Here is a 19,061-nt window from a genome sequence, read left to right on the forward strand (position 1 = left end):
TGAGATCTTTATTGGTCTTGATCCTTGTCTAATTCAGCAAGAATTTTAAACTCCTAGTAGCCACATGTTGGTTGTCCTAGTATTCTTCCTCACCATCAAACAAAAAAAAGGGAATTTAGGAAAGGGAATGCATTTAAATTCATCAATGAATGTGTTTAAATCCTTGCATTAAACTTATTTAAAATATTATTAGATTATTATAAGATGCATGGACATTAGAATTGTTTGATATGATAATAATTATAAGATGGAATCAGCATACCATACTAATGGTTCACAAGATTGTGAGAATTCATGTAATAATTAGAATAGATTATTATTGTTCTAGAGAGGAAGTGCATAAAAGGATGAATTTATAGACACCAAGACTAAACTAAATCCCCTTTTGTAGTTCCCAAGTGTAGGCTTTACTAGGGAGTTGAGAGTATTATTGTTAAGATGATTTTGTTTTGGCCTTAATAATATGGATCTACTTTAAACATGTTTTGGGGAATAGTTGATTGGTGATACTTATATTAGGTTAGGGTATGAAGAACCTTCGTTAATTCAAAACTCATATGAATCTCTATATGGGTCCTTAATGGGTGTTGTTTGGTCATTTTTTTTAATCTTTATGTAAAAATAGGCCTATAGGGTTAATACCTTGGATTTGGAAATGTCTAAGATATGTGATATTATCCTTTGGGATTGATAGGACCCTTCAAAAGCTCACTTTTTTTAATGTGACATGTTTCAGTTTGGAAGAAAGTGTTTAGGGTTGATATCTCTATATATCTTGAAAATGTTGAAGAGAATAACCATTACCCACTTCACCACTTGGGGAATGAGAAGATATTAGAAAAAAAATATGGTTCAAGAAGGAGGGGGATTTCATAGATGGTGAAGGAGATCAACTTGGAAGCTTGGAGAGAGAGATACATATGCTTAAATTTTGTTGCTTAGTCTTTTGTAGAGGCAATGTTATAGATTACTAGAGGAAACACACATTAATGTGGATACAAGGGAGATGGGTGTATAATGAGAGATTAAACTATGTCCATAAGTTATCACCATAGATTTTAATGGTAAAAAATGTCTCTTACTTTCTTGATGGTATGGCTAGGACCTTAGAGGTCTCATGATTCCATTAAGGATGGGAGGAGAGCGATATGTAATTTGTGTGTGTTTTGACTTAGACATTTCATTTATAAGAAGGTTAAGATAAATAATTTATAAATTATTTTTCATTGGAATACATTTAATGATAATTATATGTGTTGTTTTAAAAAAAAAATTTAGAGACACCTTATAATGTTTTGTTTGAGAAAAATATTAAGTAACAAAATAGCAAGATCCTTTCCTTGAGATATTACTTACACATTGTTAGTTAATTTTAGAAAAGGACACAAGAAAACATTAGCTTCATGACATGCATTTTGTTAGGAAGCATATTTTAGAAAATATAGGGAGAAGAGTTCAAACTTGTGTTTATAACTTTCCTTTATTAACAAATATGTGTGGAAGAAATTAAAAAAAATGAGCTAATATCTTGTTGTGGTGGTAAAAATATGTTATTACAATATATACCATAATGTTACCTAGTTCTAATTACTGGAAATCAAACTGAGTTTCTCAACCTCCTTTTTATTTTTTTTATTTAATTAATGAAAGATGTACACTTATATTGCATTAACTAGTTATTGAAGGCAATAACAATACTTGATTGTGTTTGTTTTACAAATAAAGAAAAATAATAATATAGAAATAAATTCCACTACAAATATGAAAGATATGGTGTTACGCGCTATGTTCTTCCAAACAAAGATTGAATCTTTGTTACTTTAGTTGGCACAACTATTGCAGTTATTAGAAGAACCCTTAGTTTTATTCTTGTTCTATTATATGTCAAGTAAGGGATTAAAATACCACCATCTAAATCTATATAGATAACCTCACTTTAAATATTGAATATAGGGTGATCATAAAGAAAAGAAAATAAATTTAGGTTTACAAGGAAAATAACCACTCAATTAAGTATAGGTCTTAGAGAAATAAAATATTGTTACCTCAAAATAGGTCATCTATTATATTAACAAATAGGTTTACAAAATAACAATCTTGATTTGTTTCCTTACAGTCTTTGTCCACACACTTGGTACTAAAATCTAAGAATTTTTTTTTTAAAAATTTGTTTTCCTAACTAAGGTCTTAAATGATAGGAGTAGGGGGCTTCTCATTTAAATGAATTTATCTAGATTTGTTCCAAAATAAGAGGAGTTATATTATTATACTTAATAGACAAAACATACTTAGGTGTTCAAAATTTATGCCCAATCAAATTATTCAAATATACATATGTCTTATCCAATAAAGTATATATGGAAATGCTATAACCACACAAAAGACATGCCTCATTCCTTACAGTTAAATTTGAAACCAAGCTGAAAAGTATTGTGATCCAGTAAATAAATGTGTTATGCAATCAAAAATGAGTTTTTAAATTAAAAAAGGTTAGTATGAAGTGATTTTCTCTCTCACACATGACAATCTCTCAGATATTTGAATAGTTCTAGACTACATAGCCATGTGGTAATTATTATAGATAGTGATTCCATTAATCTTGATTGATACTTGTCAGACAGGATTGAACTATCACACCTTTTGGAAAGAACATAACAACTCAATAAATTTGTACAATTAAAATACAAGTATAATAAAAAGAAATAATCGATTCAGTTTGAGATTTGGACTATGCTAGGGTTTTTCCATGTTTCTTGTATTAGTTTCCCTTGCATCTTTGTATTGTCACACCACATTTACTATAGGATTTTTGTAGCTTAATATGGCCTGAGGAAGCCTCATCCCAATAGTTGATATTTGTGTTAGAGATTTGGTTTTCGGTTACTATAGCACCCTAGAACGAATGACCAAAGAAATTTGTTCCCAAGGTTTTTCACAAGGTATGTTTACCCTTAATGTTGTTCTTCTTGTTGAGGATTTTGATAAAACTTGTCATTGGCTTGAGAAGTTTACTTTAATTGGTTACTTTGTTGGGAGGGTTCTCCTTGAAAGAATGCTTTATGAGTGAGTTGTCAATGTCTACGCCTATCATGAGGTCCACCTAGATGATGTCCAAAACCTCACAAAAGGTTTTTTCTTTTTTCATTTTGCTGAGTCTAATCATGGCCAAGTCATTTTTCAACATGGGCCCTAGTTTGTGCAGTCGTCGCTTTTGGTTTTACAACCATGGTCATGAGACTTTTTTGGTCTCTAATGACAAAAATCTTAATGTTCTCATCTAGGTTGATTCCTACTTTACCTTTTCCATGTTGGCCATTTTTGTAAAACATGGCCAAATCTGTTGTCAAGGTCATTTGTATTGGGCTCGATCATTTTTATCAGGCTCATCCATAGAACCAAGTTTATTTTGAGATATATTTGTCTATGATTACCCATTAATATTCAAATTGGTGAAATTTGTCACACCCAGAAGATCCTATATTTGACCCTTCCAAATACTTGCTTTTGTTGCCAATCCTTGGAGAATAAGATTAAGGATTATCCTCTGGTGGCCCCCAAAACTCGTTATCCTTCAAAGGAGACATAGTAATCATCCTCCTTGAAGCCCCTAAAGCCGAAGAAGTTTGACAACCATTAATGAAAAATAAAAAAATATGGGGCTTCTCAGAAGTCTTCAACTTCTAGTTGTTCTCAACCATTGCCACTACTCCAACCGCAACCACAATCATAGAATGAGCAATCTTCTCACCCATTTTTCCATTAGCTTTAAACCCTAAATTATAGGATAAGGATAAACATGGACAAGGTGGTGTATGCTTGGATTGGGTGCACACTCCTCTCCCTGCTTCCATAGTTACAACATAGTTGACTTCTCTTTATTGCACTCACAATTACTCTAGGCATAGTGAGGAAGATGGGTAAGCATTGAAAAAATGCTAGGTTTCTCAACCACATAATATCTTCTTGTAGAACTGCTTGTCCTCTCTTGAGGATGAGGATGGAATCCATAAATTTATTCCATGGATTTTTTTCTGGAATGCTTGAGATCTTATAGACCTCTCCAGAAATTAATTTATAAGGAATACTATATAGAAGGTTGTTGGTTCAAAAGTTCTTTGTTTGCAGGAGGTTACAATTTTTGTATTTATGTTGCATGTTTCTTGTCGTTTTATTTGGCTAGGTGGCTAGATTTTTATTTCAGAACATGAAGTGTGTTGTGGAGGTGTTCTCTCCATTTTGGTGCCACATTGGTAGGCTTGCATCATGGCTAATGGTTCAAATCCACTAACCCAATGGTTTTCGTTCTCTTGTAAACTAACAATCATTCCTATTGGGAACATTAATGTTTATGCTTTTAATGATGTTGTTGAAAGATATTATTTTTGGTGGTGGGTTGTTGACTCATTGCCTCCCAAAAGTTGGCTTATGTGCAAGGATTTTAATATGATATAAGATGCCTCTAACAAAAAGGGTTTAATTCCTTTCCATTGAACATTCATTGCTTGAGAAGCGTACATTTATATCTATGATAAATTTGACATTTTTGATCTCAATATACCTAGTACAATTAAAATATGAACCACCAAGATAAGTATTTCCACATTGAAATTATAATTAAGGATTAAAAGGGGACCTCTATGGATAAGGACATGGGTTCCTTGTATTGGAATCAATGAACACTAAGAGTCAAAGTGAATTAGTGTTCTACAATTTTTAACTTTCTTGAACTGATTCGTAACCACTTGATGCAAATGAATAAAAGAAAAGTGCATAAACTCTATACAAGCAAGCAAAAAACCATAACACCATAATTTTGTATATGGAAATCTAGGAAGGGAAAAACCATAGTGGGATCAAGACTCATGATATTAAAATACTATGATCAAGAGTATAATAATACTACAACGGGAACGCATATGCATTCAGGCACACTACCTAGAGCTCACTGCTCAGTTTAGAGAGAGGGATGAAAACCTTAGAGGACTCACCATCCTATAGATATTTACAAATAATCACTTGAATGTTTGAACTAGTGAATAGCATCTATAAATGCCAAATTGCAGTTCCAATTAAGCATAGACTATCTTACTTTCACTTTTTGATGCACTACTCTTTTCTACTATTTTGTCATACACCAGAGCATAGATCCAAAGATTGTGCACATGAAACTACACACAAAAAGTCATATAATATTTGCACACCAACATTGATCACCAAAATGATCAAATAGATCGGTCTTATATATCCAAATCACTTATTTTAGGTCACCATCATGTTGACTCCAAAAAAATTTGCAAAACATGAAATGTGTAGAAACAAGTAAGCTCAATCTGATTACAAATGGACATGCAAATGAAAACAAATTGATTATATGCTTCACATATATCGACTTGACAACCTTGAACTCAAAACTAATCAATAAAATCATCCCAAAGATTTTGCATGAAAGACTACACCACTAATCACCCAAATAACCCTGTTCTTCCTAAAATATCAAATGCTAAATCTTCAATCTTGCATGAGAATCAATACCGAAGGCTAGGATTGGAAACTAAGATATTCCAATCATCGAATCAACTACCTCTTCCTCCACAATGAAAATTGTGAATCCAAAATTGAGCTCTACTCAATGTACTCTTACTCTAAAGAATACTATGTTCCACCTTCAAGACCTAAGCAAAGTAGACTTGACACTTCGGTAGAATGATTCTGCACATAATAGATAAAGCTTCAGATTTGAGTTGTCATCAATTTCAACTCCCAAATTCTCCTCAAACACTTATCTCTTTTGGTATAGTGTCTCTTCCCAACAATCTTCCCCTTTGGAATTGATGGCAACACTTGGTGAAAAATGACACTACAAAATTTCAAAACTTCGAAAATACAAGAGTCCAACAAGCTCCCTCTAAGAATATACAAAATTTTTAACTTCTCTCTCCCCCTTTGACATCAATGGAAAAGGTAGGTATCCAATCAAAATTCTATGTACAATGATATACACAACAACTTACAAAAATTTGAAGATGTCTACAAAAACTATCGTCAGTGACTATAAGTTGTCATCCCAACCTCTCTTAAGGATCTCCGAAATGTTGATGAGAGCACTAAAAAGATATGCATGTATTTATACTCCTCTGAGATCTAAAGTAACACTCTTATTCAGTGCATTCATGGCATCATGTTGACTGCTATGTAGAGTATCCAATCGATGAGTGATTAGGTTCCTCAGCTTTGCCACTTTATCAACTATTTTATCTTTCTCTTGATTCGGGAAGTTGATTTTATCTAGTAGATTAATCACCTGAGATTCATAATGACTAGAAAAAGTGGCCTTGGGGGTATAGGACTGAGATATATTGGTTTGTTGTCCTTCAGACTCCTTGATCTTCTTATCAATCTCTATAGTGAACTTCAGCAATAGAAGACATGTCTTGTATAATTTGTATCCTTTATCTAATGCCTCCTAAATTCCCTTCACAATGGTAATTAGACTGATCATATTTCCTTCAACATTCTCAAAACTATCTTAACCTCATGGCATTGAAATGGCTCAATACTATTACATAAGTAGTTTTCACTAGGGATTCAAACTAGGAGTGCACTGACTTAAGCATACTCCTCATCTTCTCAGAGGGTGAGTCAACTATGTCTTGCTTGAAATATGACACAATTTTCTTAAGACCACTTGTAGATAAAGACATAATCTCTATGTCCTCAATGTAGGACTTCAATCAGTCTTCACTGACTTTTGCTTGGGCAATTGTTACAAACTTGAGTGCTTGAACAAGATATAAGGAATTAAGATTGATAGGTCCTTGGATAATATTTATGTCGCTTATTATTTGGTTGTCCTTTTTAGATTCTATGGTGTCTATTACCATTGGAACCTATTCATGTTGGCATTGGCATGAAGATTGCATTGATAATATGTTATGTTGTCATTGAAGTCAAATAACTAGTAATGTTATTATTGTAATAATGTTTTGTAACCGGTAGGAAGAGCTAAGTGAAAGGAAACTGTAATTGGTAGGTAATTTTGTGGAGTGAACTGCAATTTCTAGTTATTGGAGAGTTGAACCGGTAAACCCTACCTATTGTTTTGATAAACCCTAACCGATTAAGTTTGGTGAATTTGTTATATTGGTTTATGATCTGATAATGAGTGGTAATGATTATGACATGTATGTATATTGTATAAAGAGAATTTCAAAGAGTTTTTGGCCCATTGAGTTAACGTTTTTGTCTAGAGAATGAGCAAGTATATTGCATGTAATGCAAAGCGCATGATGAGTTACTAAGTTCGATGAAGTGGTGATCAAGGAGTAGTTGAGGATTTCTTGTATGATGTGTAGATATTATTATGTAATCTAATGGTTTTACCTAAACCGACTTGTTTTGTAATCTCAATGAGATAATTAGGCTTTTTTTGTCTTACTGACCTAATTGATTTGTTTATAAAGTTGATGAGTTGCTTTAGTTTAAGTGTTGGAAAATTTGAATTGAGTGTGTGGTTGCCGAATAGGATGATGTATCTATAGTTTGAGTAAAGGAAGATAGGAGCATGAAAAGGATTTGAACAAGAAAGTGAAGTGCTATTCAAACAGATTAGCAAACTCCTATTGTTTTCTAACAATTACAACAGTTAAATCCCCTAACAGGGTAAGCTCTAACAAGCTTGGTGTTATTCAAATCCTCTAACTAGGTGATCCATTATCTTAGATTCTAAATCTTTTACAAAGGTTACTCCTATTGAAATGTGGCTACTGATCAACAAAGTACTATACACTTAGCATGTACCCTCACCAGGATCTTTTTTTGATGAAAACCAACATTGTAATAAAACCCTAAAAAGGCCGACTTTGTTTTTGCCCTAAAAACACATGTTATAAGTGGCTGGGATGCTTAAGGCATTGTAAGGTTGATGTAATATTTGTGCTAGATAATAAGAAAGATTGGATAGCTGTGTATGGTGGACGTAACCCATTCTGGGTGAACCACGTTAAATCTCTATGTTATTCGTGTCTTATTTTATTTCTTTATCTTTTGTATTTAAATCTGCATATAATTGTTAGTTCATATTTGCTTCGGATCTACTTGAAACCCTAGCAATTGGTATAAGAGCGAGGTTTTCTATAAATTGGCAGGACTTTCAGATTTTAGTGGGAGCAATGGAGGATTTCAAAGGGTGAACTCACAATAATGGTTCCCACTTTTTTGCCACTTTTGACACTGAGATGTACATTTTTAAAATAATCTTCAACTTCCGAGAACTATAACTTTTAAACTATTAAAAATTTGAAGATGATGTAAATTAGTGATTTCTAGCATTTTGTTTGTAGATTCTATATACATTTTTTTCAAATTTTTTTGAAAGATTTTTTAAACAATTTTCCATCTCCCTTGAAAAATAGTTTTTTACAACAAACTACATTTTTTAAGAGTGATGTGCCTCCCGAAACGCATAACTTTTTTTCTATAAATGATAAAAACTCAATTCTTTCGAATTTTGGTTTGTAACATCAATATCCAGGGCTTGCATTTGGCTTTATAGTGATATGGTCAATATTTTTCATTTTATAAAGTTTTGAAGTCCGACTAGTCATAATTCAAACATAGGTTTACGTTTGAACACATAACTTGTTCTATATAAATTGAAATTCAATTTTATTTTTTTTATTAGAAAGAAGACATCAATACCAAGGGCATAGATATTTTTCAGAATTTTTTTGAATTAGTTTCTTATTTTTCCCAATGCGTTGAACAGAGAAGTTCATGTTCGGTGAAAAACCAATTTTTAATAAAATTAAAAAATCAAGAACATAATAAATTCAAAATATAACAAAATTATATTCGTTGGAAAGCTTGCTTCGAGTACTACCATCTAATATTTTTGGGTTATCAAGATTATTTCATTCGTGCATTGAACCAAATCTCCGAAGTCATTAATTCTTCAGAACTCTAAAATTTTTTGGGAGAAACTTCTAATTTTTGGGGTTCGAACGAACACGAGTTCAATCGGATTGGGTTTGCTCGAACCAAAAGGGGTTCGAGCGAACCCCCATTCGCTCGAACAAGTGAGCTTTATTTTGGCATGCTCGATGTTCGAGCGAACCCACTCGATGTTCGAGCGAACCCAACTGAACAGTTTGGTTCTCTCGGACTCCCAGGGGTAGTCCGAGCGAACATTTGTATTTCGCTCGAACACTGATAAATCCGAAATTCCCACTTTCGCCAAATTCCTTCGTTGGCAAAAGTGGGAACCAGCTTTGTGAATTCACCCCAAATTCAAGGTCAAAAAGTTTAACGGCTAGAATTATCAGTTATGGAAAATGCAGATGGAGGATTACCTATATCAAAAGGATTTGTGGCGGCCATTGGAAGGAAAGGAAAAGAAACCGACCACAATGTCAGATGAAGAGTGGGACATTTTAGATAGAAAGGCACTGGGATCCATTCAATTGTGCCTTGCACCATCTGTAGCATTCAATATAACAGAAGCAAAAATGACTATAGATTTGATGGTGACATTGGCTAAGTTGTATGAGAAACCCTTGGCTTCAAATAAGGTATTTCTTATGAAGTGTTTGTTTAATTTGAAAATGAGTGAGGGAGGATCTTTAGCGGAGCACTTAAATGAATTTAATACAATTACTAGTCAATTGTCTTTGGTAAAAATTACTTTTGTAGAAGAGGTTAGGGCTCTCTTGATTTTATGTTCTTTGCCAAAAAGCTGGAATAGCTTGGTTATGGTTGTAAGTAACTCTGTCTTTGCTAAAAATACTTTGGTATTTGATGATATTGTTGGTGTTATCCTAAGCGAGAAAATGCAAAGGAAAAGCATAGGTGAGATTCCAACATCATCGGGTAGTGTTTTGAATGTGGAGAACAGAGGAAGATCAAAGGAAAGAGGAAAAGGCCCTAGGAATTTGAAGTCACAAGGGAATTCAAAGAAAGGATGCTCTCAATCTAGAGGAAAGAAAGATTTCTAGTACTGTGGAAAGCCTAGTCATCTAAAGAAAGATTGTTGGTCTCGAAAAAACAAAGAAGGAGACAAAAATGAAAATGACAATAAGGAAGCTAATATTGCAAGTAATACTTTACAAGATGCTTTAACCTTATGTTTGGATAATGTTAATGATTCCTAGGTAATAGATTCTGGGGCTTCATTTCTTGCTACACCCCATAGAAAATATTTTCTAGATTATGTTCAAGGTGATTTTGGATAAGGATATTTGGGTGATGATGAGCCCTATCAAATTATTGGAAAAGGAAAGATAAAGATCAAGTTGCAGAATGGAAATGACTGGTTTCTGTAGGAAGTAAGACATGTTCCTAACTTAAGAAGAAATTTAATTTCTGCAGGGCAACTCGGTAGTGAAGGTTGCATAGTTACCTTCCTAGACAGTATCTAGAAGGTCAGTAAAGGATCATTAGTAGTAGCTAAAGGTGCGAAGGTAGGCACATTATATCTATGTACTAGTAACACTTAATCTACCTTAGCTGCTACAGATAAAGTTACTGCAAGGACAACAACAATAGATGTTGCAAGAACAGATTTGATAATGTGGCACCATAGGCTTGGGCACATGAGTGAGAAAGGGATGAAAATCCTTCACTACAAAAATCTATTGCCAGGACTAAAGAAGATTGATTTAGAGTTTTGTGAAAACTGTGTTTATGGCAAATATATAAGAGTCAGATTTCTCAAGGTTGGGAAAGAGAAGAAGAGTGAGAAGTTAGAGCTTGTGCATTCAGATGTATGGGGACCGGCTTAGGTATCATCTCTTGGTGGCTCTTGTTATTATGTTATTTTTATTGATGAATCAACCAGAAAAACATGGGTATATTTCCTAAAACAAAAATCAGATGTTTTTGAAACTTTTAAGAAATGGAAAGCTTTGGTTGAGAATAAGATAGGAAAAAAGTTGAAGTGTCTCAGATTGGATAATGGAGGTGAGTATTGCAGCAAAGCATTTGAAGATTATTGCTCCTTAAATGGGATTTGAAAGCAAAAGACAGTTCTAGGAACTCCATAGGAAAATAGTGTGTTAGAGAGAATGAATATGACTATCATGGAATGTGCGAGGAGCATGAGATTGCATTCTGGATTGCCCTTACATTTTGGGGTAGATGTTGTACATACTGCTATCTATTTGATAAATAGAGGACCTTCAACCCCTTTGGATGGTGGTATTCCAGAGGAGGCATGGACTGGTAAAAACGTAAATTATTCTCTACTAAAAACTTTTGGTTGCGAGGCTTTTGTCCATGTTGATAAAGAAAATAGAATCAAGCTTGATGCTAAATCTCATAAATGTACCTTCATTGGATACAGGATAGATGAATATGGCTATTGGTTATGGGATTTTGAAAATAAGAAAATAATTAGAAGTAGAGATGTTATATTCAATGAGAAGGTCATGTATAAAGAACAAATGTATGAAAAGAAGCATGAACGGGACAAACAAGAATATGTGGTGTTGGATGAGATTCCTAAAAAATGAAATGCCACAGGTACCTGATGCTCAGCAACAACAGATTGTCCCACAAACTCTTACAAGTGTTAGACATTCTACGAGGACAAGTAGACCCCCTATAAGATTTTATCCTTCTTTGTATTCTATTTTATTAACGGATTCTTGTGAACTAGAAGAATATGAAGAAGCATTGCAGGTAGATGCCAAACAATAGTGGGAGCTAGGCATGAAAGAGGAGATGGACTCCTTGATGAAAAATAAGACTTGGGACTTAGTCCCTTTACTTGCAGAAAAAAGACCCTTTCCTAGCAAATGGGTTTATCAGCTAAAGGAGGAGGAAGGAGGTCAGAAAAGATATAGGGCCAGACTTGTGGTAAAGGTTTTGCACAGAAAAAGGGTATAGATTATGATGACATATTTTCTCCAATTGTAAAAATGACTTCAATTAGAATTGTACTTAGTCTTGTGGCTACAGATGATTTACATCTTGAACAATTAGTTGTCAAAATAGCTTTTCTCCATGGAGATTTGGAGGATGAAATTTACATGTTGTAACCACAGGGATATGAGGTCAAAGGTAAGGAGAACTTGGTGTGTAGGTTGAAGAAAAGTCTGTATGGTCTAAAGCAAGCACCCCAACAATGGTATTTAAAATTTGATAGTTTCATGGCTGAACAGTGTTATCATAGATGTCATTCTGATCATTCTGTATATTTTAAGAGGTTTGATAATGGCAGTTATATTATCCTGTTGCTTTGAGTTGATGACATGCTTGTTGCTGGGTCTAACATGCAACATATAAATGATCTTAAACAAAAATTAGCCAGGTCATTTGCTATGAAGGATTTGGGTATAGCTAAGCAAATTCTCAGTATGAGGATTACACGGGATAGGAAAAATAGAACCTTGAATTTGTCCCGAGTATATAAAGAAGGTGTTGAAAAGATTTAACATGCAGGATGCAAAAGAAGTTAGTACAACTTTGGCTAGTCATTTCAAATTCACTAAGGAGATGTGCCCAAAGGCACAGGAAGAGGTTAATAAAATGTCTAACATCCCATATTCATCAGCTCTTGGCAGTCTAATGTATGCAATGGTATCCACAAGGCCAGATATTGCACATGCAGTGGGAGTTGTGAGCAGGTTTATAAGTAATCCGGTTATGGAACATTGGAATGCTGTGAAATGGATTCTTTGGTATTTGAAAGGAACTACTATGAAGGCATTATATTTCAAAGGATCTAATGCTTCTCTAAGTGGATTTGTTGACTCTGATCTGGCAAGTGATATTGATTCATAGAGGAGTACTACAGGGTATGTTTTTACTACAGGGGGAACTGCAGTTAGTTGGATTTCTAGGCTGCAAAAGGTTGTTGCACTTTCAACCACTGAAGCTGAGTATTTTGCTGCTATAGAAGCCAACAAGGAGATGATTTGGTTGCAATGTTTTCTAGAGGAATTCATTCAGACACAAGAGGATAGCCCATTGTATACTGATAGCCAGAGTGCCATTCATCTTGTGAAGAACTCTGATTTTCATTCAAGGACAAAGCACACTCAGCTCAGGTACCAATTGAACATCCGGACTATTTTGGAGGAGGGTCAGTTATGGCTTGAGAAGATTCACACAAGTGAGAATCTTCTCAATATGTTCATCAAGGCACTTCCACAAGAGAAGCTGATTTCTTCATTAGTTTATGTTGGTCTTCTTGATTGATAATTGTGGAATTTATACTAGTTGAGTCCTAGTGTTTTATCCAATGTATGTTGCATGTATAGTGGTGTCATGTAGTATTAGTCTCCAAGTGGGAGATTGTTCTGTGTGGAGCCTAATCAGTCTCCAAGTGGGAGATTGTTGAAATGTGGTGACTTATCAGCAAAGTACTGTACACTCAGCACGTATCCTCATCGGGGTTATCTTGTGAGTTTTATCTCACCATGGTTTTTCCCATTTGGGTTTCCATGTCAAAAATATTGTGTCAACTTGTGAATATTTTTGTGGTTATGTTTTATTACGGTTGAATTTCTTAACTACTTATTTCACTTTGATAAGTCATGATAACTGAAAGCAATATGAAATGAAGTTTTTCTTATGTCAGTAAAAGTATTTGGATGTTTGTGAGTTTCAAGTTGTTTATTGTTATCTGTTGTAATAGTCAACGGGTTTAACTTGACAGTTTTATTCTGGCAGAGATATTAGACTAATAGTTATAAGTTTACTTGAGAGGTTATTTCTAAGAAAGTTGAAAGTTTATCTTCTTTTCTATCTACTAATTCACATTGCCCTCTCAATAGCTAACTAGATCCTTTTTCTTTCATCATACCATCAATTAGTATCAGAGAATTAAAGGTCCTCTAAGGTCTAAGCCTAACAGCTTGAGGTAAAGATCTTGTAGAACATGATGAAGAAGGAATGCCCAAATTTTAAGAGAGAGAACTATAGAATATGGAGTCATAGAATAAAAAATTATATCAAGAGTCTTGGAAATCAATACTGGGAATATGTTAATACTCAATATGTTGCACCTAGTGGGATTATGACTGATGATCAAAAGGAGCAACAAAAAAACAATGAAGCACTCGAGGCTATTATCAGTTCTTTTTCTGATGCAGAATATGTTGATGTCCATGGTTTGGAGACTGCATATGAGGTATGGAAGAAACATGAAGATATTTATATCGGTCATGAACATGTGAAGATTGCCAATGAAGAGAGTCTAAGAGGAAAGTTTGATGACATGCAAATGGATATAGGTGAGATTATCCAATAGTATGATCAAAGGATAAAAGAGATAGTTGGTGAGAACAAGAGTGCTACTGGTAAAATGGATGATGCCACAGTGACTAGTAAGGTGTTGATAATGTTGCTACCAGTTTACACTATCCAAGTTATGGCCATTTAGGAGTTGAAATCTATTGACAAAACCAAGGTAACCCTTGACTCCATCATTAGGAAGCTTACTACTTTTGAATTGAATGGTTATGATTGTAGTACTTAGAAATCCAAATCAACATTTAGAGCTTCTATTTCTAACCCATCTATCAGGAAAAGAAAAGATGTTAGTCACCATCATGAATCGAGATACAACAGAGAAATTGATGATGAAGACAGTTTTGTTGAGCTTGAAGGATTGTTGGCCAAGTGATTGTCCAGAGGTACTGGTCAATATAGAGGTAAATTACCTTTGAAATGTTTTGCATGCAAGAATATTGGACACATAGATGCTAACTATCCTAATGGTGGTAATGAGCACAAGCGAGACAAGTTCAAGAAGTACAAGGGAAAAGGCAAAATATATTGTCTTATTGAAGTTGATGGTGGTATCAATGATGAAGAATCTGATGATAATGCTAATGAAAACATTATCTTTGTAGCCATTAAAGAGGGGACATCTGATGAGAAATATTTAGTTTCACCCATGGATAATTCTGATGATTGGATCATTGATAGTGGTTGTTCACATCACATGACTAGTGATCAGAGAAAATTTTTTTCTTTGAAGGAATTTGATGGCAAAGTAAGATTTGGTAATGACTCACCCTGCATTGTTAAAGGTAAGAGAACTATTTCTCATAATGGAAAGAGCAGTGTAGATGATGTCTACTAGGTTGAAAGTCTAAAGTACAATCTTTTGAGTGTTGCACAACTCAATGACAGAGGATATTCATTGGAGTTTAAAAATGGTATGTGTAAAATCTATGGGAGAAAAGGTGAATTGATTGCAATCATCAAACAGACTAAAGGTAACCTATTTCACCTGAATCCTAAAGTCAGCAACTATTCAATTACTAAAATAGATGATAGTTGGCTTTGACATAGGAGATTTTGTCATATAAAGTTTGACAACATTGTTAAAGTGAGTAAGTCCAAAACAGTGAGAGGTTTGTCTTAGTTGGACAAACCAGTTAATTCTCTACGTAAGGAATGTCAATTGGGAAATATGGCATCCTCAACTTTCAAGAGCAAGTCTTTTTTAGTAGAGCATCTGTTAGATTTGGTTCATATAGACCTATGTGGACCAAAAGTATTCAAGGTGATAGATATTTCATGATCTTCACTGATGATTGCTCAACAATAATGTGGGTCACATTCTTGAAAGATAAAACAAAGACATTTAGTAAATTCAAGGCATTCGGGGTCTTAGCTAAAAAGGAGAGTTGAAAGAAGATAAAGTGTCTGAGGAGTGATCAAGGTAGATAATTCACTTATGAAGAATTCACTAGATATTGTGAAGAGAATGGTGTCAAATGGAAACTTTATACACCAAGGAAACCATGGAACAATGGTATTGTAGGGAGAAACAACCGGTCAGTAGTTGAAGTTGCTAGAATGATGTTGATACAAGGAGGTGTAGCAAAGACTTTCTTGAGAGAAGCTATTAGCACAACTATGCTAGCAAGTTTGAGGCTAAAAGTGATGAAGGTATATTTCTTGGTTATTCCACCAAGAGTAAGGCCTACAAATGTTATAACAACCAGACACATAGAATCATTGAGAGTGCTAATGTTCGAGTGAATGAGTATCCTAAAGTCTCGGGGGAGACTAGTGTGGAGAAAAATGGTGAAGATCCTTGCATTTTATTTTTGGAACCAAAACCTATGAATCCTTAAACTGGTAATGAAAATACTGATGTACTAGTTCAACTAGAATAAGTAGATTCAGAAGATGATGATAATCCAAAAGAAGAAGATGAAGATAATGATCATGTTATTTTGAGATATGTGAGATGCAATTATAATCCTAAACAAATTATTGGAGATAAGGATGCTGGAGTTCTAACCAAAAGAAGAATTAGAGAGAATTCTTGCATGATCTCCACTATTGAGCCGAGAAATGCTAAGGAGGCATTGGGAGATGATAATTGGGTTAAAACTATGGAGGAGGAGCTTGAAAAAATTGAAAAGAACAATATATGGACCCTAGTACCCCAACTGGTAAATAAAAATGTGATAGGTATTAAGTGGGTTTTTAGGAACAAGTTTAATGAAGATGGTGTTGTAATTCACAACAAAGCTAGATTGGTTTGAAAAGGTTATGCACAAGGAGAAGGAGAATATTATGGAGATACTTTTGCACCAGTGGCTAGACTGGAAGGTGTCAGAACTTTACTGGCTTTTGCAGCTCATAAGGGATTCAAAGTATATCAGATGGATGTAAAGTCAACATTTTTGAATGGAATACTAGAAGAAGAAGTATACATTGAGTAGCCAGATGGTTATTCTTTAATTGATAAGAAGGACATGGTGTGTTAGTTTCACAAAGAACTATATGGATTAAAGCAAGCACCGAGAGCATGGTATGAAAGGGTTCAGTCACACTTGATGGAGATAGGTTTTCGCAGAACCATTGAAGATAGTAACATATATCTCAAATTTGAAGGGGATTAAATACTGGTTAGTGAATTATTTGTAGATAATATCATATTTGGAGGAAATGATGACATAAAAAATTACTTTGCAAATGAAATGAAAACTGAGTTTGAAATGTCTCTAGTTTAAGTATGTGAAGGAGGTATTAAAGACATTTGGTATGAGTGACTATAAACCAATTGGGACAACAATGGTTATAGGTTGTAAATTGTCTAAGGAAGATGAAGTCACATCTATTGATGAGAAAGAGTATAGGTCAATGATTGGAAAATTGCAATATGTTGTTCACAGTAGACCATATATAGCTCATGTAGTTGGTCTAGTTGCTAGATTCTAGAAGAATCTGAAGGAAACACATTTGATAGCAACCAATAGCATATTCATATATTTGAAAGGTATTGTTAACTTTGGATTATGATATCCATATGAATGAAACTTTGACTTGAAGGTGTACACAGATGCAGATTAGGTAGGTAATGTTGATGTTAGGTAAAGCACAACTAGTGGAACATTCTTTCTAGGAGGAAGACTTATTTCATGAAGTCAAAAAAATGAGAGTTGTATTTCATAGTCTACTATTGAAGCTAAGTATGTTGCTTCTTATATGAATTGTACCTAGGCTATCTTGATGAGGCACATTTTAGAAGGTTTTAAGATGAAGTTTAAAGAACCTATAAAGATCTTATGCGACAACACCAATGCCATAAATATTTCAAAGAAACATGTCTTGCACACACGAACAAAGAACATTGAATTGAAGTATCATTTCTTGAGGGAAAAAGTGCAGAGTAAAGATGTGATCCTGGAGAATATTTCTACCAAGGAGAAACTTGCAGATATCTTTACTAAACCTCTGCCTAAGACTAGTTTTGATTATCTTAGAAGTCAGCTAGGGGTTGTACCCTTCATGAGGTAAACTGAGCATGATGTAGATTACATCAGTCCTAGAGGTACTTGCAGAATTTTATAGCATGATTGATGTAGGAGTGGAGTTATTCCAGAGGGGGAGCATCAAGTTGTAGGTTGTTGATGCTAAAGAGAAAAACTTATATTGCATGTTTTACTTTCAATTTGGTATTGTTGTCAAAGGGAGAGAAAAACTATGTGATTATGGGAAGAAGCACCAATGACAAGCTGAAGACAAGGAGAGTAATGGTAAAATGTAAACCAGGATTCCTATTCACAATCACAACAATCAATGGTACTAATATTTGTATTGCCATCAATGCCAAAGGGGGAGATTGTTGGCATTTGGATGAAGATTGCATTGATGATATGTTATGTTGTCATTGATGTCAATTATGCGGTAATGGTATTGTTGTAATAATGTTTTGTAATCGGTAGGAAGAGCTAAGGGAAAGGAAACTATAACCGGTAGGTAAGTTTGTGGAGTGAACCGGTATTCCTAGGTATTGGAGAGTTGAACTGGTAAACCCTACTTGTTGTTTTCATAAACCCTAACTGATTAAGTTCGGTAAATTGGTTATATTGGTTTATGATATGATAATGAGTGTTAATGATTATAACACATATGCATATTGTATAAAGAGATTTTCAAAGAGTTTTTGGCACGTTGAGTTAATATTTTTGTCTAGGGAATGAGGAAGTATATTGCATGTAATGCAAAGGGGTAAAAGTACAAAGCTGTGTAACACTTTTGTAAAGGAAATGGCCAATGCTGATTCAACTTTTTAAATTAAATCAATAGAAAGTGAAATATATGTTTTGAATTTTGAAATGAAGTAAACTAATCAAATATATATTCTTATGTCTATTTTTAGTTTTTAATTTTAACAAAAATTAAAAAAATTATTTGAATATAGTTTTTTATAAAATAAATACTATAATTTAGTTGCTGAAAAAATGTTGAAATTGAAGTTATACAAGCCACCACACTTTATTTAGTAAAATTTATTTTTTTTCTTGAATTTTTTTTGTATATTGATAACTTGAAACTTTAGTGCATGGATGTATTGTTTACTATTTTATATAAATATATACTTTTCATTAAATTTGAAAAGTTGTGTGTGCTGAAATATAACTGTTTCCAATTCCCACCACTTTTTTTCTTAATTATTTATCAAAATCATAAAAGAATTATATCATCTTGACATAGATTCTTTTCTCTACTGCATCATATTTTTTTCAATTATTTTTAATAAATTTTAGTATTTTTCCTTGACAAGATAATCAACCTTATATTTTAGTGTTGAT

This window comes from Cryptomeria japonica, chromosome 11 (assembly GCF_030272615.1).
Source record: "Cryptomeria japonica chromosome 11, Sugi_1.0, whole genome shotgun sequence".
NCBI lineage: Eukaryota > Viridiplantae > Streptophyta > Pinopsida > Cupressales > Cupressaceae > Cryptomeria > Cryptomeria japonica.